Below are 23915 nucleotides of genomic sequence, written 5' to 3' on the forward strand. Positions count from 1 at the left end.
TCTGCTCGGCCTCTCCCAACAGCTCTGAGCTGCAGCAAACCCACTCGGCACGGCAGCGAGGGCTGGTTCTAGCTGGTGGGGGCCGTGGGGCTGCTGAAACGCCATTTCAGCACAGGAAGTGACATGTCTGGGCTGGATTCCTCGACCTGACATTTAAGAGCAAATATCCATGGTGGTTTGGCTGGGCTTGTTGTTTTGGACGAGGCTCCGGTCAGTGGGGATGTGCTAACGTAGCCCGGTGCGCCGCCTGCTCTCTCGGGTAGCATCTGGGGAGAAGGTGACAGCTTTGCATTTTTCCCAGGTCAGTTCCTGCTTTTTTGGACAAAAAGACTCCACGCACAGGGAACTTTGGCAGAGAGGAGGAAAGAAACACAGTCCTTGCAAAGAGCTCTAGCTAAAGATTAACCTTGCTGACTAATTGAATGCTGGCAATGAAAGATGTTAAAACAAATACACTAGAGAAATGGTCTGGGTTTTTTTCTTCTCTCCATCTGCTGATGGAAGGCTGTGTTGCCACCTGTCTGGGCCAGCATCTTTGGATATTAAATAAACCCAGTCTCCTTCTGTGATACAGTACAGAGACGTTAATTCAAGAAAGAGAAATCTGCAACGTAAAGCAAGCCAGTAACAGCTCTGAGTGTCCTTCAAGTTGTATTTCACACCCACCCAGTACACGGAGATAACAATGTTTACTATCGCTTGTAAGTGCAGCTCTCTGGATGACTAAATCAGAAAGTAATGAAATGCAGCTGTCTGCTGTAGTTCTGTTTTCTCCTGTATTTGTTCATCTTTCTGTAAAAGAGCCTAAGGTCTGCGAAACCATCCCATGGGAAAAGCAGGAGTAGGTTCCCTGCCTGGGGAGCTCTGGGGGCACAGACTGCTGCTGCCAGCAGATTTCAGCTTCTGTGAAGGAGTAGGTTGGTTTGGGGATCCTAGTTTAGCCTCTGTGCTGTTGTCTGAACCTTTGGAACAGCACTCTAGGAAAAAATGTTACCCTAAGTGGTCCCACAGCGGGGTTACGAAGCAGTGTAGAGGCTGTCATTAGCAGCTCAGCTCCGTTTTGTTGAGCTGCCCGCTGGGCAGCCAGGAGCAGCTGCAGTCACTGCCTGCAGAGCCTGCACCAGGGAGCAGCACGGGTCTCGTGATAAGGGCCTGGGGAATCTTACTGCTCCTGTGGGCAGTCCTGGTATGACAGTGAGGGGCTCCGGGGGTGTCTCAGGAACTAACTTTATTTTCCAGACCAAACTTTGCCAGGAATTCATGTGGCATTGTGGATGGTGCTGGTGGGTACAGTTCAGACCACAACTTGCCAGGAAGGGACCCTCTGGTACGTTGTCACGAGAGGTGAAAATGATGTCAAATCCTCACACCCACCAAACTCGGTGGAAGATCTCTTCTCAAGCAGAGCTGACGTGCAGTGATGATGGATTCCCTGAAACATGGGAGGAAAAAGAGGCAACAGAGGAGTAAGGGGGACAGGGATGCTGATAGAAATTGTTGGCCTTTTCAGACCTCTCTCTATTATTGCAAAGATGAGCTTTCTATAAACTCCTGAATGAACAGCCAGCAGCTGAGATGCAAGAGAATGGGGCCTAAGACAGTTTTCTATTATCTGAGAGATTTCTGTCTTAATAGAAGCTTTCAGAGGCAGCACAAGAGTTGAGCTGTAAAATTATGCCCCCGTAGGAACAGTGTGTTCTGATAGAAAAGGCAAATAAATTGTTTTGTGACTTGATATTGGACACATGCGGTATTGCTCTGCTGGTTCTGAAGTCTCCAGACTCCATTGCAGATAGCAAACCTAAACGTCTGCTGTGGCAAAACTACAAATCAGTCTTTTTTCACTAAGAAAATACTTTGCCCCTGTGGGGGGGGGACCTGTTCAAGGTGGCTGCTCTGCCCATCCTACAGGGAGTTTTCTTCTCGTCAGTACCACTGAGCAGCAGCCCTTTCTACTCCTGTGCACACATTTTTCTTGTAATTTTTCTTTTGACAGTATCTATTATCTCAACCCATAGGTGTGAAATTAATGTTTACATAATTCAAACCAGTTAAAGCTAATTAAAGCAAACTGTTGCCTTCCACTTTGGGCTGAAATGGAGAACGGTCCATGCCCAGCACACCCGCGTACACCTACCTGCTGTCACACAGCAGCATTAAATGCCACCAAAGCATAATGCCAGGTTAGCTGAGGCTTCTCAGTGCCCCGGGCCCTGCAATTTCAGTCATCTGGGCTGAACTCTCTGTGTTCAGAGTGGTTTTGTAGGCCTGAGGTCTACAACATAGATGGTGCACTTTGGTCTTGCCACTACTTTATTTACCTTACTACTTTCTTTACTCACCACTTCTGGGTGGTGCCTCCTTCAGGGATGCCAGCCACAGCTTCCATTATTGGCTGCACCGTTGATCGTAATTCTGCTTTATTTCATTTTCTGCCAATGGCAATCACATCGGAGCGATGGATTATTTACCTCCTTTCAGTTTAAATATGATCTATATATTTCAGCCCTGCTTGATAGCTCTTGCATTAACGGTGTGTTTCTGTTTGAGGATTTTAATTGGATGGATGTTCCAATAATTCCTACAACAATATTTATTTTTCTGCCAAAAAAAGTGATTCAGTAAAGAGCCTGGCTTCACGCTTTATGGCTTTCTAAAGAGAAAGAATCTAATGAACAGTCTTTAGTGTTACGCTTTTCTCTCTCACACTTTTTTCAAATATCTGCAATTAAGGAAGTGTAATTACTTTTCACCTTGTCTTCTGTTTGCTTTTTGCATTCCACTTCTCCTGTGTTTGGGTATGAATCATGTTTTACCTCACGATGGGAGAGCCAGCATGGGTGTGCTGCTTGTTCTGTGTCTGGTCGGTATTTTCAGGAGAGACACTCGGCTGCTGTAAATCAAGAAAGCAGTCAATGAAACCGAGTCAGTTGAGACAAGTAACGGATGTGACCCTTGGTCTTCTGTAAGAGAAAGTCCTTGGCCCTACCCACTTTGAAAAAATCTGACTTACAACAAAAAAAAATACATGGCTGTCAGTCAAAAATACTATTTCTTTTGGTGAGGGTTTACTCTTTGAGGCTTTTTTCCTCCTCGTAGGAATGCAGGTGATAGAATTCAGATAAAAACCTGATAGCTAGGAAAGACCCTTCAGCAAAATATTTGTCCAGCAGTGTTACAACTTGCCCCTGGATAATGAGTTAGATCACCTTTATCGTTCTCTTGCAACTCTCACACAATTAAGCAGCCAACTCCAGCGTTCACCGAAACTTTCTGATGATTATCTGCTCCCACTGATGATAAATTTTACGCTGGTGGAAGAGTGGGCTTTGGCCCATCTCTGGGAGGTTACCTGCCTACTTTCAGTGCTCCTATCAATGGAGCAACTACTTTGTAGGCTCAGCTGAGCTTTCCCTTGAACCTGCTCTCTAATTAACCACTGCTTTAAGTTCTTATCAGCAGATTAGCTTACTGCAGAAACATCCTACATTTCCATAGCTTCTCAAGTCACATAGGAACGCGGCTTCTGTCATCTTGCCACAACCTTGGTGTTACTCATCATGTCAGCTGAAGTCTTAGAAGTTTTCCAGACCTTTTAATCTTTACTTCTCACTTAATACTGTTCCTTTCAGATAGATGTCGTTCCACCCACAGACAGTTTGCCCCGTGGGGATCTAAAGCAAGCTGGGTTGAGCAAAGCCCCATTTCACACACTGAGGAAAGCATGAGAAAGATAAGGGTCTAAATATAAGCTTCTGTTTAGGAGGGCAATAAAGCTTGCACTTAATCCATTCCTGTTGTAATAATTGGTGTTACGAGAGCTATAGAAACTCCAGCCTATTTGTACTTGATGTAGTACAAATATATTATGAAGAAGAATTGTGTCCTGAAAGACTGCATAGCAAAGGAAGAATAAAGTCAGCAGGGAGAGCCAAGCAACAGCCGGGAGTACGGGAAACATGACAAAACTTTTACCTACAGAGGAGTTCACTGGCCACAACAAATTACCTGCTGAACAGTGCTGTGATTTCTGTGGGCATTGTGGCATATCCTCAGCCCAGAGCACATGTTGAAGTCTAATTTAAGAAATTAAAGTTTAGCATGTGTTTCAGTGCTCTGCTGAATCAGGTCCTGCCGCCAGCCATTTCAACACTGGATGGAGCTGAGCTAATGTGGCTGATACCAGGGAAGTTCCTTAGTGACTCCCAAACTGGGTACGTTGTGTCCAGGCAGAAGAACTGAAGCCCCTTTCTGTACTGTGATTTTCAACTCTGATTAAACCATCTCAACGTACATTCCCGAGGCCACTGATGTAATTGATTCCTTCCAGAGAAAACACGACGTAGAGCAACACTGCCAGGAAATGGGAGCCCTCACACTCAGAGCCTGTATTTATTGTAAATATCCTGACTGACGGCTTTTGTGCGGTAGTTTGAGAAGAAGCATGTTGTTGTCACCCTCTTCAACTGCACCATTGTCCAAGTCTGGAAAGAAACTGGGATCTCATCTGTGGAGAAGAAAAATCTATCTTAGAAAAAGAGATGAAATCCAGTAAGGGCAAAAATAGCCTGAAAATGGGCTTGCAGTGTCAAAGTAAGTTTCCTGAAGGTCTTGTCAAAATAATCTGCATCAACAAAGGGCTATTAAGTGCTATGGCATTTGAGCTTTTCTTTTTTTTCTGTAATAGTAGATTCAGTGTGTCAATACTCATTTCCCAAAAGTGATGCCCTCCCTGACCTATGCTTGCAACGTGCCCCTCTACCCCCTGCTTCAAACAAAACCAGCAGCTTTGCAGCTCTCTGGAAGGAGCCGGCTCTCCTCACTTCAAGGCATTTCCCAGAAGCAGCAAAAAACAAGGGGAATTTTGCGACTAACTTTTGAGTGTTTGTGCTAGCACTCCACCACAGCCGTAGCAAGGGCTTGAGAGCCCTTCTGCTGGGCTCAACAAGCCCCTTGTCTCAGTACTGCAGATGTGCAAAGCTCCTTTACGAATTAAGCAGCTAAAACACATTCAAAGGAAGCATCTAGTTTGTCAGCATGTTGATAGTGTTAAATGTCATTATGCTGTTAAGCACCAAAGGTCCTGAGCTTGGACCAGAGCTCTCCCCAGCTGAAACCCGTCAGTGACTGCAGGCTCAGGCACCTGGGCAGGCCAGAACTGACTGGACGTGCACATCTGCTGTCTGTGCCCAGCTCTGACAGCCATAGCTCTGTAAGAGAGCAGCTACAGATACTTGCAAGCTACTTCTGGAACTTGTAGGTCTTCCTATGTACCTGACTTCTTGCCAGATTCTCATTAAGATGTCAGAGCTGAAGACAGAAATAGCCACATACATTAAGGGGCTCCAGCCATCGTCAATGGGGGCAGCTGAGGATCTGCTTCTGTGATGGCCTGAGGTGGCTGTGGGCCAGCTGCAACTGCCTATGACTGCTGATGGGCCTCAATTGGTAAAAATTATCACAATGCTAAGAAAAAAGCACTTTTTCAAAAGTTGTGAGGGAAATATCTTAGGGAAGTCTCACGGCCTACTGGGAGTGCCTTTCAACTCCTGATGAATCCCTCAATGAAAACTGGCACATAGGCAACATGTCACCATAGGTGCTTTTCTAATTAAACTGAGAACATAGCAAATCTATTGCTCGATGTCCAGCTTTCTTTCTCCTGGGTGCAACTCTGGCTGCTGGTTCTGATCCACGAGCTCCTTGTGTGGTTTGGCGAGCAGCTGCCTTGGAGCACGCACGTTTCTCCTCTGGCCTTCACAGCAGCAAGGCCAGCAGGGTGCTCTGCCAGCGACTTCCCGAAGCTCTGCAGCTCATAGAGATTTGGGCAGTTCTGTCTTACTGGAATTAAGCCCCCCGCTGAGGCAATAAAATGTATATGTTGAGACTAGCACAGAATACAACACTAAGCTGGGTAAGTGAGAAATCAGAAGGGTGGGTATCTCTTAATTAATGAGACCAAGCTGGTGACTGACACACAACAGCTTCCCTTACTTTATCAAAAAAAATATGGAGTCAGTTACTGATGAAGAAAATGTACCCCTTTGCCACCTTTTTTCTTCCCAGCTGAAAATCACATCTATTTCAAATGACAAGGAACGACAACTTCTCTTCTACAGCCTGCTGGCAACATAGGAAATGTGGCTTTGTTGCCTAGACAGGCAGAGGTGATGGAGATGTGGAACATCTGCAGACTGGAGGCCTCTTCTCTGTGCATCCCTTCCATGGCATTTTACAGATCTGCCATTTCCTTTCCTTGCCCATGGAAGATGGGTTTTGGTGTGGCAGAGAATGATGCTGTCACACAGCTGGGTGAAGCTGAGGGGCTGCCCCTTTGTGTGTTACGAAAAAGCCCTTTTGCTGGAAGGCAGAAATAGAGACTAGGAGGCCAACTCAAAGATATTGGTTTTATTTTGGTGGTTTTGTGTTCTTTCTTCATTCTCCCAGGTGTCTTATTAGAAATGCATTAAAATGAGACAATTAGCTGCTACCGATAATTTACACTGCTGCTGCATCAAAGTACTTTAGAGTACTCGCTAAATAACAGCAGAGTAATTGGTATCTATCTCTGCTGTCTGCCACAAAGACCATGGACAAAGGTGAGGGTCCTGGAAAGATAGTCTTTACTGAAGTAAGGAAACAAATATTTATGCAGACTAATTGTAAACAACATATATAAACTAACGTGATAGCAGTAGTTTGACTAGTTTTTTTGTTTGTTTGTTTTTCTTGATTCCTTAGTTTTCTTCTGGTTGGCTGTAGCACATGTACCCTGATGGTCAAATAAGAAAAGGCAAAAATATCCACTCCACAAAACCATGGTCTGAAGGCTTGTTTCTTCTCTTATTTCTGGGGCAGAACTCAGGTCTCAGCTACTGTCAGGACCAAAAATAGAGAGTCCAATGTTCCCAGGTCAAACCTACCACGCACACACAGCCAGTCCCAACGTAAGTTGCACCCACATCATGGTTGGGTCCTCCTTGGGCACACACATGCTTGATCTCTGCAGGTAGAGCCACCACTGGACTGCAGGACCTCTGCCAACCCTCTGCTCTGAGTGGTGATTTACTGCTTTCCCACGTGTGCAGCATGGTGGTGATGCTTCTGCTTCCTCAGCTCTGTGCTTCTGGGTGGTAAGTTTTCACCCAGGAAAAGAGAGAAAGAAACGAGAAAAGCAGAAATGCAAGAGTGGCAGGAGAGAATTTCTGATTAACTCTTTTTCATAGATTACATTTTTATTTGAGAACATACCAATTCCAGTTTTCCTAACAATGCATTTTCCCTTGACAGGTGCTTATTTCATTTCATATAGTTGTCTAAATAGTTATCACGTCTCTAATGTTTCCAGCCAGGAACTACTCCCCAGTGTGCCAGATCCAGACCTTCCAGTAATTTGTGTATGTAAATTCAGGTTATTATTATGTTCACATGTAATACTACAGGTAACAAAATGAAAGAGCAGCTACAAATTATCTGCCTAGAAATCTGCATAAAATATCCACATATGGAAAACTAATGTTTCTTGTTTGTATAAATGTCTGAACACGTAAGATCTGTCAGTCATTCTCAGATGCACCCATATGGCTCAGAAACGTGTCATAGTGTCTGAGTCCTAGCATCATCTTCCAGTGGTCCATAAAGTTTGATTGCTGCTAGAAGCTGATCAGAGTTGAGAACTGTACAATCAGCTCTGCCACTGTGGATCTAAAATGTCTTTTTTTTTTTTTTTTTTTTTTTTTTCCTGCTTTGAATTTTTCTCATTTAACCGTCAACTAAGCTATAGCAATCTGGGAATTAGCAGTTGAGGACTGTTCAGCGCTTCATGATGCTTAATGCAATTAGCAAAGTTAATAAAATGTTGGACAGGTGCCTTATACCGGGGGAAAAAAGGCTTTGCTCTTATTTGTTCAGGATCTAGCAGTTACACTATCTTGTTTTCTTTAAGAAAGCATTTATTCCTGAAAGGGAATGAAATAAAGACCAAAATCAGCCAATCTGTTACTGGCTGAATTCTACAGTAAGCTTCCCTGTGTTTTTAATTCTAGGAGACCTTCAGAAAACAACATGGAAATTGCAGAGGGGCACAGATGCAAAAGGTACAGTGAAACAGGCAAAGCCTGAAGATGATTACCTTGGAATATCTAAGGAACAAGCTGAAGCCAGCTCTGAACCACCTACTTTTAGTAATGGCTGGAGGATGGAAGATGTAACAGAGAGGAACAAATTCACTATTCCTTCTCTTTTTGACAAAGCTTAGAAGTCATACACTTAACAGCTTAACACCTGGAAGGATGTTAGAAAATGAGTCAATGAGAGACAGGTGAAAACTACTGATCTGTAGAACTGTGAGGAGGAGGAGAAGACCTTCCTACTCCTGCTGAAAGGTCCATGAGCCATAAGAAAAACAAGGATGTTGTCAATAAGGTAAGCATGCCTGTCTACTTGTATGCTCACTCAAGAGTTCACAAACTGGAAGAATTCCCAGTTTAGGGTGAATGTTTTCCAGTGTCTGTCCTGTAAGAAGGACTAAACTACGTCATGCATGTAATAACTTTGAAGCTATTTATGTGTTGGTTTTAGATGGAGATTAGGAAGCTTGACTGAGAGCTTGTAGTTATAATGGGTCTTTAAAATCAAAAAGTTAACATTTGAAGAAAATAACTGAAAGATTGTGAAGTCAGTCTGCCAGGCTGCCTACCCTTCTGGTTCAAGCCATATTTGTTCCAGGTGGTGTTGATTTTGTGTTTCCCTCACCTCTTCTGTATTTATATCCTTCTAAGGAAAAGATTCTACCATGGCTAAGCTTCTTCATCCCTCCCTGCTTCCCTAGCTATCTGCTGCAGTCACATCTGTGCTCAGGGAATACGCATAGCTGTCTCTGACGTTGCGCCTTCCCTGTGGCTTCACTCTCTGGGGATCCTCAACAGAAAGAAGGAATATGAAAAACAGTGGCTAAAAGACAAAACATCACTTATATCTCTGTGATCATGTAGGCTTCTCTGACTTCTGCGCAGCCATGGAGGTATTAGAGAGTGAGCAAAAACCCAAAGGTGCCCAGTCAAGGGCAAAACAAGGGCAAACCATTCCATGCATACCTTGTGCAGCACCCCCCATCTGCAGAGCATAGTTGCAAAAAAACAAGGACCATTTTGCTGTTCCTGCTGAGGAAAAGCCAGAGATCGTTGTGCAGAGGGCTGGTGCCTGTGTACGCAATTCAGACTTGTCTCTAGCTGTCTTTAAGCTGGGCCTGCAGAGCTGCTCCCTTGGAGCTGAGTTTGCCCATCTGGATGGCAATTTGTTCCAGAGGGAAAACCTGTGTGTGGGCAGGCATGGGCTTGAGGTCAGAATTAATGGCACAAAACCAATGCAGCCCCAGTCTCTGGGCGGAGCTACCCCTTCTACCCCATGCATTGGCACAAAACGGTTCTTAATCCGCAGGTGTCACATTGGTGGTGCTGGTAAACATAGTGGGAAAGTGACAGTGTTGTGGGCTTGGGGTGTGAAGGGGGTGCTCAAAAGGACTGTAGTCACTTGCCTTCACTTAAACAAAACCAGGCTGATGGAAGGTGATAGCTGAGATGCTAGACTGTGCAAGCAGAGCAGGTAAGATGTGGGCTCTTGGAGTTGGGGCACCCATTTCCAGCTTGTGTTGTATTACCCTGCAGGAATGCCCAACCCCATTGATAATGCCTAGGCTGGCACATGGAGAGAGGTACAGATAGATGCACAGGCTGTCTGCGGCTCCCCTCTGCCACCCTGGGCAAGAATTCCCTAATCTTGCTTATCCAAGGTATTTACACTCCTCATAGTGCCCGAGTATCAGCAGGCATGGTACGGCCGTGTTTCAGCTTTGAGTCATCGCAGAAAAGCAGTCTGGTCTGGGGCCTGTAGTGACTAGAAATCATAACCTTGAGTTGGCTGCTTGTCATCCGTGCGATGATTTTGTGGGCTTGATCCATTTTCCCCACATCCAAGCACAAAACGCCTGCGCATCTGGCTTGTGTTAGCGTGTCCTCATTGGCAATCGCTCTAAAGGCAAACGAAGCTGGGAAGAAGTGGAGCAGCTTACCTGGCCCATGGAGAGCACAGGTAGAGGAAGAGGCAAATGCTGGTCCTGTCATCCAGCAAGGCATCCTCTGCGGCCGTCCTAACGTGGGGCTGTGCTTCAAAAGCCTTCCCCAGCACTTGCTGTAACCTCTGCTTTGTAAAACTGGGATGTCACATCCTCCCTTTCAACCCGTGGCCTGGTCATTCTGCTTTCTAGGGACACGTGCTTTAAGAAATAAGCAAATAAACACTTCCCCTTAGCCTCACCGTGAGCCAACAGCATCCTTGCGCTGACAGGTCTGTCAGCACAGGGGTCTGGGTGCGTGGTTCCTCTCCCGCACCCTGTGGGTGGAGGGGGGGTGTGGGCAGGATCCGGCCCAAGGCAGTAACGGGGAGGAAGACGATACAATCCTGTCAGGGAACAGCCCGCCCGTTACGCAGCGGCTCCTGGGGCCGTGCCGAGCCGTGCCCCCGGTCGCCTGCACCTGCTGGGCCGGGCCGGGCTCCCCCCGAGTCCCCCCCCCCCCCCCCGCAGCCGGGCGCATCCCGGGCGCTGCGGGCAGGCGGCGCTCTGCGGCCGGGCTGCGCTGTGGGGCTCCGGGGCGGCGCGGCGAGCTCCGCTCTTCCTCCTCCTTCTCCTGCTTCTCCTCCTCCTCCTCCTCTTCCGCGGCGGCGGGCAGATGCGGCGGATCGCGGGGCGGCTCCGGCCCGCAGCGGGCTCCCGTCCCCCCGCCGCCCCCATGGACGGCAGCGGGGGCAGCAGCCGCGCGTAGCTGGGTGAGTGCCCCCGGCCCGTCCCGGGGTCCCTACAGCGGGGAGCCGCGTCCCTCCCAGCACTCCTCCTCCTCCTCTTCCTCCTCCTTTCCCCCTCCAGGTAAAACCCCACCCGGCTTTGCCCCCTGCTCCCCCCCGGCCCCCTGCTCCCCCTCCTGGGGCTCGGGGGGCGACCCCCGGCCCTTCTGCCCCCAGCCCGGGGCCGGCTGGGCTCCCAGATCTCTGTTTCGGGCTCGGACTTCGCCGGTGTCAGTCTCAGAGTTATTTTCTTTCAGCTGAATTTAATTTAAAAGGACTCTTCTGTTGTAAGAGAAGCTCGAAAAATGTCAGTTTGTGGATTGTTTTCTTTCCTTTGGATCTAAAGACGTCTCTCTGTATAGCTGCTAATGATTTCTTCTCGTAAAATAATTTTGCAGTGTTTTATTTGCTCCTGGAATTTAACAGCCCTCTGAGACAGACAGGTTTGGTGGAAGCTGAAATAATCAGCTCCGAGGCACAGGCAGTGCCCTTGGCCGTAACAGGTGCAGTGTGCATATTCCTATGAACAATGAGATGGTTTCAGCATTCAGGTTTATTTGCATGCTCTGCATTTCTGGGGCTCTGAAGAAATTGTCATGCTACGTTATGTCAAAGATGCGCTTACAGCATGAGCGTGTCCGTAGTACCTAATTAACAGGGCACGGGAGCAGCTGCACAGCCCCTGTCCGTGCCGGCCTTAACACCCGGGGTATCCCTGGGTGACACCAAATAGCTCGGGGGGTTTGGGTGGCCTCTGTGAGGACCCACACCGGCCCCTCAGCGATGCTCTGGCGCAGCGTGAAACACTGGGAGATGAGAGGGAAAAGAGAAGCGTGGAGGAGGAGCTGCTTGTCTCTGGATTGCATTCCTTGGGCTTGATGGTCCTCGTGGTCCTTTGCTGCAGTTTCACTTATGTTCCACGGATGAAATTTCCTGGGCAGGTATTTCACGGTTCAAAAGATTGTTTTTGTTTTAGTAGCTTCACAGGCTCTTTGTTTGAGACAACAATCCAGAGTGACAACGTGTCAGTAATTACTTAATGGGAGTCGTTCTGGACTTAGGTCAGAGGGAAATGAGACTGGAGTTAATTGCTGTTCCTAAGCCCACACAGCACGGAAGGTCAGTTCCAGCAAGCCTTCCCACGTTGGGCTCCTGCTGCGGGATAGCCGCAGCCACTGGCCCCTCCTGCCTGGTGGTGGCTCTGCCTGAGCGATGCGATGCGCCTTGCCTCTGCTTCCCGGGATTCTTCAAGTCCTGCTTACTTTGGTAGGGGTGGGAGGAGGCGGACTGCCTGTGTAGGATGGGGAAGGACTGGGTAAAGGGTGAGGATGGGGAATGTGTTCGTTTGTTACCCTCATGCTCTTTCTGGATTGCAAGCAATGGTGGAGCAAAGGATGAGTCCAGGTTCTAGCCAGGGAGAGGTGCCTGGCTGTGAAGGTCTGTTAGAGTTGAACTCCTGGGCGATTCTAGTGGAGGCACAGAACAAAGCAGAGGCACTCAGTGATATCCCAGTGGTCTTAGCTTATTGTCAGAGATGCTCTGAGAGTGCACAGGTTTGTGGTTGTGGCTTGCAACCTACCCCATCACGAGAAACGGTGCTTCTTAGGGAACATGCTGAGAAAGTCCCAGGGGTGTTTCCTGGGGCATTTGGCTCTCTCCAGAGGGTTTCCCCAGGGGCGAGATCTGCCAGCTCGTGCTAATGAGGTGCAATGACTGTATTTGGTGGTGTTCTATAGAACCTGCAAACCTTAGGACAGCAAAGGAAGGGTCTTGCAAAGAGGAGGAACAAACCCAGTATTTCTGCTCCTGGGGCAACTTCCCTTGGACTTCGTGCAGCCTCACTGAGCGATGTAATTCTGTCCCCTGTGGTTTTTGGTTTATGGCAGGTGAAGGTAGGCACACACTGCTGTCTCCTGAAGCATAGTGTTTTGTATAGTCCTAGTTCAGCCAACCAAGGAAGGTAGTTACCTAGTTAACCCTTTGTAAAATGTGACTAATATGGCTCCCCCTGGTTTATGAAGTTAAAGCGGTGCGTACTGTTAGGATGCAGCACGCTTCACCAACATTCATTAGTTGAGGTGAAAACATTTCTATTACAGCATTGAGTCAACTTCATGTAATGATGTTCAGGTGAAAGGATTTAAAGTGTTATTTAATCAAGTTTGGGGACAATAATCTTAAAGGATTCTTTTTTAAAAAGCCTTTCAAATAATGAAGAACCTTATTTAGCATCTTGGTTCATTTAGGCTGAGAGAGTGGTTTGTCCTTTTCACATCGCTGGTGAAGCGTGATGTTGCTGTGAGTAAGCTGGGTAATGTTTACGGATCTGTTAGAGCAATCAGGCTCTGGATAGTGGTCCTTTAATTGCCTGAGGCTCTTCTTGCTATATATGCCTGTTGAACAGAGTTTTGAAAATCATCTCTGGAAGCCAGCTATTTGTTTGTGCTCCTGGCGCCGATCGGGTCAGGGCTATGTCCCTGCTGTAGTTGTGAACGTGGCCTGAAGCACTTCTTGCTCTCTGGTGGCGCATGCGTGTGACCAGGTGGAGCTCAGCTCACCTGATGCCGTGGGTACCTTCTCTTGCTGTCCAGAGTTCACCTGTGCAAGTGCTGTGTCCTTGCTGAGTGACTTGAGGCACCTGTATAGGAGCCAAGGTGGGGCTGATGCAAGAGGATGGACTTTGGGACACCCCAGTCAGCAGATGTAGGACACTCATAGCCCCAAGGAATTAGGCCAGGAGTTTAGCAGGAGGTGAAAATGAGTTAGAAGTTTTGGGTATGCTCATCTATCTCTGTAGCTGTGCTTAAAGTGAATAAGGCTTTAAAGGGAAAAGTAGAAGGTGTCCTAAAGCCTTTTGCATAGCGTTTAAGTTCTCGGTAATGCAGAGTGTTAAGGAGACAATGCTCAAGGTGCTGCCAATGTCTGCTGCAAGGCTCAAGGTGCTTGTGAGGTCCTGGTGGCAGTGCCTGTCCAGTAAATAAAGGATTCAGTAGTAGGAAATTGGAAATAGTGGGAAATTTAGGAGGAAGGAAGTAGTAGTAATCAGTAGTAGGAAATTTATAATCATAAGTTTAAATCTGTGTGATGAATTCTTTACTAAACTTCATTTGTTGGTTGTTTTCTTTTTTCCCTCCTTTCCTTGCTCAAGGACCCTTTTTGCCTGTGGGTTAGTAATTCAGATGCTCCAACTTGCTTCTTCATAATAACATCACATTGGCCATTTGTCTCAGCAAACTCACTTCAGACGCATATCCCGCCTCTGGGTTTCTGCAGGGCTGCAGAAGCTGAGCAGGTGTGTAGCTGAGGCCTTTTCTCTGGTGGTCAAATGTTTACTCGTCTTCTAAATATAACTTCTGGGAATTTGTGTTTGTTTTGGAGCTGGGGAACACTTTTCTCTTTTACCCTCTTTATAAATGCAGAGAATTTAAGCATATGATTAACATTAAACATGTGAATATTCTCCCTGGGCTCATTTTTTGGATCAAAGGCAGGCTGCTCAGTATGTTGAGAAGATGGAGCCCACAACCACTAAATACAGGGAACTGATCTGCTGCTGTACTTGTCTAAAAGCATAGATGATGTGAGTACTTCAGATTTCTGCCTGCCCGCCCCAAATCCCTCTGCTAACTGCTGTCTTGATGTTCGTTACTACAAAGTGCTTGCAGGCATTAACGAACCTTCATGCTTCTGCTGGGACACTTCGTTATCCCCACTTCTCAGACGGAGATGCTGAGAGTTTGGGGATCTGCTGGGACCACTGTGTGTTAGGGACAAAGCTGGCATTGAACTTGCAGCTTTAATACCCGGCCCTGTAAGACGGGGGCAGCAGCACAGCTCTCTGGCAGTGCTTGCTTAAACATTGCCAGCTTTCATATTATAAGAATGCTCCCCAAATTTCCATCCCACAGGCCTCTGAAGCTGACACAAAGACTTCTCATATCATCTACTGGATCAGGCTCCAATCCAAAATACAGCCTGTCTGCAGGAATGAGCAATGGCCTGTCAAGGGAAAGAATGTCAAATACTTTTTTTATCTGTTCAGGCTCTCCGTCTTGCTGGATGTTGTAAGGAGAGCTGCAGTCTCAAGGCTCCTGTAACCTGAACGGTCACAGCTTAGACCAGGGGGGATTTTTCCATCATCTCTCCTGGAAGCACAATGATTCTTGATTTCTTGCTGATTTAAAAATACTCAGAATGCCTCTGCAGAGCAGAGAGCCTGAGTCTCCGCATATAAATATAGACACGCTAGGTGTGTGTGTCTGTGAGCTGGCAAATGAATCAGATTCCCAATCTGAAGTTTGCTTAGTGTCACTTCTGGCTCTTTATTTTACTCTGTGGTTTTGTTTTGCTTTATTTCCCTAAGTTCAAAGAATTTCTCAAAGGAGAATGGGCGAATGTCAAACGTGGAGGAATGTGCTTTGTGCTGATCTTGCACAGCGGTGCTTGTACGTCGCGGTGTGAAGGTGAGAGGCTGGGCGCCTGCCTCCGCTGCTGCTCTGCCCTTTGTCAATAAATCCCTCCTGGCATGGGGGGTGCCGGCATCCTGGGAAGCTGCGGTGGCTGGGCAGGCACCTGTGGGATTCGATAACAGCGACAGAGGCAAACCTCTTTGTGTTTTGAAGTTTTCCTTTGGGAACTGCGATTCATGAAAATACAACGTTCTGAAACTGAATTGCCTAGGAAGTAGCACACAAGGCAAGTGACAAACCTGAAACAATTCCTAAATTTCCTGCAGGACACACATCTTGTGTACCTGCGCATACAAACAGGAGGGAGGGAGAGACAAGCGCTAATTAGGAATTTACTTCTGCTCCATGCGTTGTGAGTGAGCCACAGTCATCCTGAGCGCTTCTATGTGTCTAATGGCATCTTTCCTTCTTACCTTTTATCCTTCGCAGGAAATCTGTGTTCTTCTGAACTAATGCTCCTTTCCAAAATGACCCCATCAGCCTTCATCGCTGCTGGTTAGATCAGAAACTTCATTACCTAATAGCAGAGCTGTTCTTCCTTTTTGTCCCTGCTACAGCTAAGCTCATGGCATTTACGGACAGACTTGTTAGTCGTTAATATTCTTTGTACTCTTCATCTTTGGCTTCAAAAAAGAAGGCCTTTCATCTTTTGCCTGGCTTTGTTTTTCAGAAGAAGCCAATTTTGACTGGAGGAAAAAAGAAACCAAAAAACATTTCTCTGTAGCTTTCTTACAAGCTTCCAAGCAGTCTCCCCTGCTGACTTTGTACTTTCACAGTAGACAAACATTGACTTTGTTTCCTCAGCTTGACACAAAATATAGCTGGCTTTTTTTTTTTTTCCTGGCTTAATTTTTTGGTTACGTATCAGTAGCTTGGCAGGACAGGATTAATTAGCAGCTCTGGTGTTTTTCACTGAAATTCTTATGTTTTCCCCAATTGTCCATCAGGCACATTGTACATGAAGTCCAGTTGTAAAGAGAATGTAAATGTGTGTCTGAACTTGGAAATATTGTGAAGTGTTCCCTCATTTGGAGCCTAGATGGCTGTTGGGACGGCGTTCTTGTTGGTTTCATTAAGAGATTTCAAAATGCTGATACCTAGGAATGTGCTTTAGCTCTGCATACCTGGGGTGAGATCTGTGCGGACAAGTGCAATAATAAAGCATATTCCCCAGCTGGGAAAGGCTTTCTTTTCATCACAAAATGCTCTCCCGTTGTAAGTGGTCAAATCTGGAGTTTTGCTAATCTGCAGTGCCAGCCAGAAGGAAGGTGCAGAGGCACAGCACTTAGCTGCTGATCAGCATGAAATCTCACAGCTCAGTTCTGACAAGCAGGACCAAAAACAAAAACAACTTCTCACCCGGGCTGTGTGTTTTGGCTTTGGCATCAAACTCACTTGAGGTTTGTTAAATGCTTTTCTGAATGTACCAGTGGTTCATATCCATTCTGCTCAGGTTCCCTTGCTACTAGCTCTGATGCAGCGCGTATGAGTGCGATCATTAAGTGTGATTATCACATTTTTGACCTATTTAAAGTCTCTGGCTGTGAAATTCCAAAGATTCTAATTTAAGCTATAAAAAAAAGATTATTCATGTGCTGTCATTTACACATTTTGTGGCTCATTTCCTGAGCGATTTTGAACATGTACATACAGTCTGTTTGAATGCGTGTGTATAAACATCATATAGCATGTCTGGTCAACTGGGCTTGGGGCTCGTCTTCCAGGGAATTTATTGTCCACAAATCAGAGCAGATAGAAGAAAAAGCCACAAGTGCAAGAAGCTGCAACTTTCTGCATGGGTGCAGGCAAAAGACCTGATGCTTTCTCTGGGTTGGAGCTCAGGAAAGGAACGAGGATTATGCAGGGATGTAGAAATCGGGCACGAGAGCAGACTTCGGGCAGACATCATCATTGTGCAGCCCCTAGCTCTGCCGTGGGGACTGGAGAAGGTGCCCTCTGAAAGTATCAAGGCTCTGTGGCAGTCCCTGGACTGCTGCCAGGGCACTTCTGCTGTGCCAAAGCTGGAACACAGGCAAGCTGCTGTGAGTATTCGGTGGGTCTGGGATAAACAAAGATGACTGTTGAGGTCTTCTGATCTCTTCTGTCACTTCATTCAAGTCTGTTGTCTTATTCAGGGGACTGAAACTCTGCAGAGCTTCTTTATCTGCATGTGGAGAAAGGAGTTTGAGGTTACAATTACATGGGTCACTGATTATGTGGCTGTTAGGGTGACACAGTATGAAATAATTCACCAAGGCTTCACGTGGAGTGGCAAACAATGGACCCAGTAAAACCCCTTGGTTTTGGGTATGAAGCCTTAGAATGTGTAGGCTATCCACTAATTGACTGTGTTTTTTACTTGGGTGGCTTCCTCCTATTTCCCATCCTGCTATCTAACAGCTGGAGCTGCTGCAAGTCCATTGGGTTTGAACTGGAGATGTCTGGGGGTCTCTGACACGATGCCCCCACAGTCACTGTCATCACTGACACTGGGGGATCCTGTGCCTTTTTCCCAAGGGTTGGGGGTAAGCTCCAAGACCTACTAGCAGAAAAGTGCAAGATGGATGAGGTAGTTAATTTTGCTTATTGACTTATTCGTTTGGGTCATGGCATATGGCCACAAAGACCTGATTTGACAGAATTAAGTAATTTTGTGCTGGAGTGTTTTGTTGTTATTGCTTTGGTTGGAGGCGTGGTGGTGGTTGTTTTGTTTGTTTTTTAAGTCCTTTTAATTACAGCCATTGCACCTATCATGTCCAATACAGCCAAGTCAGGAAGCAAGCAAAGTTTGGAAGATCACAGTTTAAAATGCTCTTAATTTTGCCCTCTTCAAAATATATTTTCATGACAAATTGGTAGGTATGCTAAGCCTGCAACCTTGCAGATACTTTAAAATAAGCTGAATAATCTGGGACATGTGTCCTGTTCTTCAGAAGTCAGGGACAGTATCTGAGCACAGGCACTCACAAATGAAGGACAGGGCTGCTAGCTATTTAGGGATGAAGTTTTTTCTTACTGCCCTTCAGAGTAGTTGCCTCTTTGGTCCTACGTGAGCTGTCAGGTAGGGATGTCTGGCTCTGTGAGATGAGCAGTGACTTTATGCGAATTCAGGATGTGCGCTGGAAGTAGGATCTGGCGTAGAGCAAGGTGAGATGTGACCCTTTCAGGCCCTAAGGGAGGACTTGGGATAGCTTGCTGTGCCAAGACCTGGAGGAGAGGTTTCTGGTCCTTTCAGTCCATGTAGAGACTGCCAGCGTGAACCTCACACTGATTCTGCACGTCAGGGATGGGATTTGTGCCTTTGTTCACAGCATGTGCCTCTGTTAAACAGCATTTCAGCTGTTTGTTGTGTATTGCTTTAAAACATCCACAATACAAACTCTGTAGAGGCAGAGTCGCTGCAGGTAGTTACCCAGATGCTAGAGGTGACTTGGATCCTTTGGATCCTTCTGTTTGGCTCAAACAAGAAGTTGGTGGGGAGGCTAGCAAAGCCCTAAGATACCATCACGTGGTGGACGGGGCTGTAAGAGTGTCAGCTTGTCATTTGCAGTCGTGTTTCTTAATGTGGTGTAGTAAATTATAAATGTACACAAACACCTACGGAGCATTTCATTCATAAGCTGCCAGGCTGCGGTGTGCGTGTTGAAATGCTGTTTTGGGGGTTGTTTGTGTTTTCGAGGATAACTTCGTTAACCGGTACTAGACGTTTCTCAAATCCACACAGCACAGGAGAAGCACGCATCTCTTAGTGATCCTGCTCATAAAAAGCACTTGGGCTTTTTTTCATTCCATAAAAGACCTTTTGTACAACAAAGCCTTTTGTTCTTTATGGCGTAGCTATTAGCTGTTACTAGGTCATGTCAGGAAGGTCATTATTTACAAATCGGTGTGCTGTGGGACTTGGCAAAGTATGCTACAGCATCATATAGGCTAACAGAAGTATTTGAGGAAAATGTGCAGGAGGGCTGTATAAACAGGGATGGCTACAATAAAGTCCCTCTCTTGGAATTACTCTTGTGCCTTTCTCTTCTGGAGCACAGCAATGTGAACAGCTATGCAGCTTGTGTATTAAAGCCAGCATCTTCCAAAGTGGAACCACAAATGACAGCAGTATTATGATTAAAGGGCAGTCAGTACTGATGGTTAGCCCAACATAAAATACAAATCTGGCTGCGGTTAGGAGAATGTGCCCATCTAATAAGCAGCTTAACTTGGTGTATTACTGTGAAATAGAAAGAAGCATGAAATATGTGATGTGAATAGTAGGCTGGATTTCCTTGTCACTTCATATTTATGTTCCTGGAGCTGCCCTGGCTTCACCAGGGTTGCTTCTGAATAACGCCCAGCTGAATGAGAGGTGGATTTCTACTTCTCAACACTTTATTTTTATATATTTTTTTAATTTGAATGCATCAGTGTAGTTGAAATCCTGTTGTAGTCCTAGATTTGGAGTTTTCATATCAGATAAAATGCACTCAGAAATAAGTATTTGGTTCAAAATTAGATATTTTTTTCCTGTTCCGGATTTTTTTTTTTTCCCCTGGTCAGGAAAAAAAATTCTTAATATTTTTCCCAACTGCTACAACTTCATATACAACTCCATTAAAGAAAATAGGACTCAATCCTTTCTGGTTAATGGGAGTTGGATTGGGCTGTTAAAGTGCAATTTTGGCAGGGATATTAGCAGAGACTAAGGCTTGATCCACAGCATTTTGCCGTCGATAAACGAGCAATCGCTATCTACACAACAGCGGGTCTAGTAGGGGGCTGAGTTTCTAAGAGACTGAGAGTACTTGTCTGGAGTATTGCTTCTTTAAGTTTTTTGAAATCAGTTAAAGTGAGATAAATCCAGTGACTTGTTCGTGCCCATTGGAGCTGGTAAATTTTATTTTTCCCCACTGAGAACAGATCCTGGTCTTCTGTGCCTGGTGGGGTGAAATCAGGAGCTTTTCCACGGGGACTATAAATAGCCTGGGGAATGTTTGTATTCTAAAGGAGGTGTTCAAACGGCCACTCAAATCCTACTTCCAAACTACTTTAAATCACTTCCTAATGGCTTCTGTTGCAGATAGACAGGCTTTCCTTTTTGTAGAGTTATGCACCTGAATTTATTTCAAGGTGGTCGTGTCTCTCCCTCCTACCCTCCTGGCATAATTCTTCTCCTTTACGAGCCACGTCTAAATATCTCAGTGGTTCCTTGCAAAAAGAGCAGCCTAGGCTGTGCGCGTGGCCGTTTGGGTAAGCGGCACAAGAACGGGGGGTTCTGTCTTGAACACCTATTTTGATGCTTTGACAAGGCCCATTGAAAACTCTTCTGGCAAGTGATGTTTACGAGCATGTGCGGGGAGGAATGCGGAGCGTTTGAAATGGTCGGGACCGGGAAGACGCATGACAACTGCTTTGTGTAAGATGATCGGTGTTCTGAGGAACAAATGGGGCATTGAGATGACAAATGGAGCAGTGGAGCTGCAGCTGGGCTGGGAGGGCTGTGGCGGTACCGCTGAGCTGTTTGATGGCAGCTTCTGCAGTGCTAAGAATAATAAAAATGGATTTGCTCTCGGCATGTGGAAGGACTTTGTTGATCAGTACCAACTCTTTCATGTTAGGTTTGAGTTTTCTTATAAATTAATTCTATAATTCCCATTGATTTAATTAATCAGGTTCCAGGGTCTTGATTTGCACAATTTTCTAGCGCTGATTTTATAACCGGAAGTTTTTTAGGCAAATAAATGGCCTTTTTGCTTACTTGCTGGGTGGGGTGTCTGGTGATAATTAGTACATTTATCAAGGCATCCTTCCGTGCTAGAGACAGGCTGTTATCCACTCCTGGTAGGTGGGAACAGAGGGACAGGGAGACTGTGGGACTCATCGAAAGGCCTCTTTGTGATGTAGCAGAGAACAGGAGTTCAGAGCTGGTTCCCTAAAACCATCCTGATCCCCCGAGTCACGGACGGCTCTTCCTTGGTGAAGAGTCACCTTGGCACGGCCTTCAAAGGTTGTCGCTGTCAGCGAGCAAGGTGCAAGAGCAAAGACTTGAGGTTTTGGTATCCAGCCTGCTTGGGCTGGGAGCATTGTAGAGATCTCCTCCTGTTGGCTTGGTGGGGAGCGGTGCTGGTTTCTTGGCTTCCCACCTCGTGAGCTAATAACCACGGCGCTTTGATTAGGTTTGGTTTGTTTCACTGGAGTCTGAGCATGCATTGGCCTTCCTCAGTAGTTAAAGGAGGAATTAATGCTGCATTCTACTTAATTGTTTGTCAACAGCTAAAATCATGACAAAACCACTCTACTCCAATTAGTAAAACAGCAATTAAGAAGACTTAATTAGACAGACATCTGAAATCTTACTGCTTCCTTGGCCTGGGAATGCTTTAGCAGATCGGTGTGTGCAGCTGACTCTGCTTAGCCTCAGCCCTGCGCTAATGAGCAGAATCACTCATTTCCTCATTTAGAAATATTTGACCTTAAGATATGAAAGTATATTGGGGAGGTGATTTCTAAATCATGGGAACCTGTGTTTCAAGACTCACTTAGTCAATATATAGATTTAATTTATATGCATCTCTAGCTCATTCATATTGCTGCTAATTACTGTGTGAAGTAACTAGTTTAGCAAGACCAGCTTAAAGGATGAATGGCAGTAAAACCTTCTGAAGATATTTTTTTATTATGACAAGGCCGGAGAAATTTGTACCCCTCAGTTAATTTGCAAACTCACCGAACCTCCCTTCACTGTTGTTTTTTTTCCTAAAAACAAAGATGCTGTCAGCACAAGTCACCGTTTCACCAAAAGGGTCATTTACCTTTCATAAAAAATAATAAAGAGCTGCATAAATATTCTCTGTATGCTGCTGCTGGATTGTGGTAGTGAAATATGTCAGTGTTTGTGGCATGTGCAGCCCCGCGTTTTATGACACCACTTGAAAAATGCGAGGCATTCTTATGAGTTATTTGGAACATGGTGACAGGCGTATGACATAGCTGTGTTATAAAGAGCATTTTCAGGCATTCAGTGAAGAGAGGAAACACCTTTGTGTCCAAGCCTTGCCAGTGCTGGAGGGGCAGGCTTCATCCCGGGTGGTACTGAAATGTGTCTGCGGGGCTCTGCGGTTTGTTGGATTTGTTTTCCAGCACGACCTGTGCCTCTGCTGGGACTGCGTGCTTAGCCATCTGCTTGGTCCCTGTTATGAAGATCTTTTTGTATGGCTTCCAGAGGCTTGGAAGCAGGTTTCTTGACAGCTTTTGTAGTACTGGAGCTCTACTGTACCTACTTACCTCCATCCATGGCTTGAGTGAGCTTCTCAGGTTATCTGCATGTCGCCAAGGTGCAGAGCTCAGTAGTAGAAATGTAGACACAAGAATCTAAGAAAGGTTGGCTTTGACCTCTTAAGAAACCTAGGATTTTCTCCTGGCAGTGTTTGCGGGAGCAGGGTGAGGTTACCCCAGCCTTCCTTGCCTCTGGAGCTGCCTCCGTGCGCATCTCCCATCCGATGTAACGGTGCGGACAGCAGATAGCAAAGAGCAAGGAAGAAGCAGCTTCTGCCTGCATCTCTTTATGATTATATGAAGTCCCTGTGACTTCGGTGTATTATCTCTTTAACATCTATGTACCTGACAAGTTTGCTTAAGCACGGTTGAATGTATTGCCATCTTGAGTTGCAGTACAAAAGGGCACGCTTACAAGCCTGCTGCAGAACGACCTGGGAGGATTTGGAGTAAATGTCCCAAGGGGCAGCTGCCCATTTCAATCCTCCCCTTTCACATACCTCTTTTTCAAAGACTGAACTACTGTGAGGAGTATATGCAAGTTTGAGAAGGAACCTTTTGTCTCTTCACCATTTTCTATTTGAATCGCTCAAAAAGTGGCTGCAGCTTCCTAGCTTTGGACTCTGGCTCTAAAACCCCCAGCTGAGGGCTGGGATATTGATGCATCGCGTGGTGTCTCTAGGTACAGCCTTCACCAAACAGCAGGCGGTGGCATTGACAAAACCCACAGGCGGATGATTTGTACTGCAGACAGCAGCGCGAAGTGGGGGCTCTTTTGGTTAATGAATATTGAACTTCCCCTGTCTAACAGCAAGTTGTATCCTGCTCTGCAAATGAGCATCTTTGTGAGAGGCTGGGCTGCAGGCTGCTGGTGAATTCATTAATTCCTGTCTGGGTGATGAGTGTTCCCCAAACGGGGCTCTGCTGGTCACCCGACAGTTGGTGCCATGCAGTATGATTATTTCTTTTAGTTTCTCAGTTCTTAAAATTCTTCTGGAAGCTAAGGGTCTTTACTCAGTGCTAGATGCTTTTCTGTAGCTGCTCGTGTGGCATTTTGTACATGACAATATCCCGCTTTGGAAAGAATTGGTGTAATAAATTTGTGTACGCAGCAGTCCTTAAATTCAGCTCTATTTGTGGCACGAGTTCCAAAAGGCACATATGTCTCAGAAACATTGTGACTGTTGCATGAAATGGTAATTTTAATGCATGGAAGATCAGCTTCTGATTTATTTTTATTAGTGCAGATGAAAATTACTATGATGTTTCAAGTAGAGCGTAAAATAAATATCTCTAATCTCATTCCATGAGGAATGTTAACTTCCAGCTTTATATTCCTTCTCT

The 23915-nt window shown here is 45.9% G+C and overlaps 1 protein-coding gene across 1 annotated transcript in view; it reads left to right on the forward strand.

Annotated features, from left to right (window-relative positions):
* Positions 1–10640: 10640 nt before the first annotated feature.
* Positions 10641–23915, forward strand: part of RASGEF1C (RasGEF domain family member 1C) — a 69969-nt gene continuing 56694 nt past the window's right edge. Inside the window, exon 1 of the mRNA XM_035338429.1 lies at positions 10641–10824. The gene's annotated coding sequence lies outside the window, so the exon portion shown is untranslated. The remainder of the gene's footprint in view (positions 10825–23915) is intronic.

This window comes from Oxyura jamaicensis, chromosome 13 (genome assembly GCF_011077185.1).
Source record: "Oxyura jamaicensis isolate SHBP4307 breed ruddy duck chromosome 13, BPBGC_Ojam_1.0, whole genome shotgun sequence".
Lineage (NCBI taxonomy): Eukaryota > Metazoa > Chordata > Aves > Anseriformes > Anatidae > Oxyura > Oxyura jamaicensis.